Source organism: Osmerus mordax, chromosome 17, assembly GCF_038355195.1.
Source record: "Osmerus mordax isolate fOsmMor3 chromosome 17, fOsmMor3.pri, whole genome shotgun sequence".
Classification (NCBI taxonomy): domain Eukaryota; kingdom Metazoa; phylum Chordata; class Actinopteri; order Osmeriformes; family Osmeridae; genus Osmerus; species Osmerus mordax.
The window spans coordinates 3616115-3619138 of NC_090066.1; the positions used below are offsets into that span (position 1 = coordinate 3616115).

Consider the following 3024-nt stretch of genomic DNA (forward strand, 5'->3'; position numbering starts at 1 on the left):
CACGGTTTCATCAGACACCCTCGCTGTCCACAGTCCTGTTTGGAAGCACAGGGTCAGAGTGAGATACTTTTCTGTGATCGATGCGGGGATTTGACTGCTGTAAAAGTATATATTTAGTAGCATCATCCAAAGCATTCACCTACTTTTCATGTGTTATGATGTTGGGGGTGTTCATTTTTTTACGGTCTTTATTTACTGTTTTCAGCAGCACAGAGACCAGAAACGAGGACATTCACACTTTGGGCTTCTCTCTCAACCAGCCTGACACTGAGGAGCTGCTCAGAGAAGAGGAACTTTTCAGGGGGTTCAGCAACGAGTTTAGGAGTGATGGTAGTCAAAACATGGTGCTCTTAGCGGTTCAGTTATGTAATTAGACCAGGGAAAGTTGGCATCACATTTCTTTGTTGACATTTCAGATTATTTTGGGAAGGGGATTTCAAAAATATCTCTGAAAGCAGACTCACAAAACTCTTCTTCAAAACCACCGTAAGTCCAATGAGTTATTTAAAACCATAACAGTACACCGTAGAGCAAGTTATTACAGTGGTTTGGTTTTATTCCTCTGGGATTAGGGATGTGAAGCAACCACACAGAATACATCCTATACCAGACTCCCTCACCCAGGTAATTGCAGCAACTCTCATTAAAAAGGACACTAGTTCCCCCTAGTGGCATAATTGGAAAACAATATTAGGAATTTAGATTCTAAGCAATTGTAAAACATGTCTCAGTATTAATGTCAGTTTTTTTTCAGCAACAGCTTTCCGACTGTGCTGATGTCACCTCCTGTGAGTTTACTGACACTATGAAATCCTACATATTTGGATTTTATTATAATGCTTGGGTGGAGATTAAGTTGACTAATTTCCTGGATGTTTTCCCAAAGCATGTCTGGAACAGAATCATGCTTCAGTGGATTGCGGTGGATCTTCTCCTAGTTACTCTCCTAGAGGAGGTTACTTTAGCTCAGAGTCTGATGATGTAAGTTCTCAACAACTGTTCTCATTGGCCTAGAATACCACAGGAAACAGTAGTAGGGTTACAGCAATTCATTACATAGTGGATTGCATGGCTTGCATTTCTGCATAATAAGTAAATGAGTACTGTACACATGACAATAATGCACACAGGTCCATGTTTGATATTGCTAACATCCTTTCCAATTCTACATGCTGCCTAAGGAAGACGATTGCCACCAGTGTGTGCAGGAACGACCTGCTTCACTCCCAGCTCAGCCTCGCCCTGACGGGACCCTGGGCGCCAGCAAGGCCTCTCCGTGGAGTCCACCCCCCGCCCCCTGTCAGCGCAGCCCGGTCTCCAGGAGCAGCTACGACCTGGGAGCGCGAACGAGCCCTGGTCTCTCTGAGAGTCTTTGTAACTGTGCAAGTTCAAGCTGTAGCCTGACAGACAGGAGTGGGCGTTATCAAGCACGAAGCTTGATAACGGCCAGAAACAAGATTGTGTCCACCCAAACGCAAGACATGGGGACTCAGACTGTTTTGACTGAAACCTGCCAAACAACAGAAGCTTCCACTCAGTGTAGCTTTGCACCTGAGCGCAATACAAACAATCATTGTCAATGTTACACTCTTGGCAATGATTCAAAGCAGTTCTGTGTGGCTGCTGGTGGTGTAGTACCGACTCAAGCCCACAGGAGGCAGGCAAGTTCCAGAGATGGAGATCTGAGACACGGAGCACGGCCAGACTGGATCAGAGTGAGGCGAGAAGAAGAAGAGCACACGCCCTGGAGGAGAGCAACAACACAAGAGGACAGGATTGGACACCTGTCAATCAACTCTGTCCAAAAGCCCCTGCACCTCCTCACAGAGCGCAGCGTGAGCATGCAGAGACCGGCCACTCCCATCCTGGGAGATGTGCTGAGCACCAATGTGACAGGTACATTTAGCACGCCAGTCACTGTCTATGTATTGTAGATCAGTTTCACATCAATACTAACAATTTATGGGGTACATTTGTAAAAATTTGCTACGAAAGGGAATATTTTTGTGATGATTTGAGTTCCTCCTCTGTCAAAATGTAATACAAGATTGGAAATAAGCTGTTTTACAGACACGTATGGTCATGGTTTTTTCAGTTTCTATTTCAGTTGCAGAATCAGATAAGCAGATGGATCAAGGAGTAGAAAGGGTGAAAAGCGAGGTACTCGACCCTGTAGAAAGAGAGGGGGAGGCTCTCATCACAAACCTGGCTGAGAAGCAACAGGAGGTCACGTCCCAGAATGCAGTTACCAGGCTGTCAGAAGACGACCAGACTCTCCACGAAATATCAGATATTCTGCTTATGTTGAAGGAGAGAAAGAAGAGCGAGGGCTGTGCATGAAAACGGGAAGTCAGGAAATGTGCTGGGGAGAATGAAGAACGAGGGAGAGAGAGAGGAGAGTACATGTTCTAGGCTTATTTGGTTCATGTTGACAGATCAGCCATGCTAGTCTACATACTTTAATTGAGGGTGCAGTTTGCTCAGCTGCCGCTCTCAAAGCCTGAGGGACTTTCATCAACACAAAGCGAGACGTTGCAAGATTAGTCGTTTATTTATTTCGCAAGATACATATTCAAGTGTTCCTATTTCATGAATATTTAGTTGTATATAATATAAATTCTAGCAAAACATTTACAGCAACAATAATTAAATGTACTATACAGCACTAATAAATAGATTTTTTTCTCCATATTTTACTACTTCCTCAAACTGTAGAAATACTGCATTTAATTGTTTGACATAGAAAAAAAATCACCCATTCACCATAAATACACACATGATGTCCCAATTTGGAATGAAAGCAAAGGGCTACAGTACATGACAAAAAGGATTTTCAAGAGTTGACTTTCCTTAATCAATGTAATAATCACGTAAAATATAGATAGACATGTTTTATATACAGTTTTTGTGGTGTGTGCTAGTGTGTGTGTGTGTGTGTGCTTGTGTGAGTGTTGGTTAGACTGCCCTGCCACACTGGTAGAGTTGATTTGCAATAAAGCACTCTCTTTAGAAACATCTGTTCTG

At 43.3% G+C, this 3024-nt stretch overlaps 1 long non-coding RNA gene across 1 annotated transcript; it reads left to right on the plus strand.

Annotated features, from left to right (window-relative positions):
* The first annotated feature begins 886 nt into the window (after nt 1–886).
* On the plus strand, nt 887–2804 carry LOC136960320 (uncharacterized). Its single transcript, XR_010878826.1, has 3 exons — nt 887–981; nt 1182–1896; nt 2114–2804. It is a non-coding gene; the product is annotated as an uncharacterized lncRNA (long non-coding RNA).
* The last annotated feature ends 220 nt before the right edge of the window (nt 2805–3024 follow it).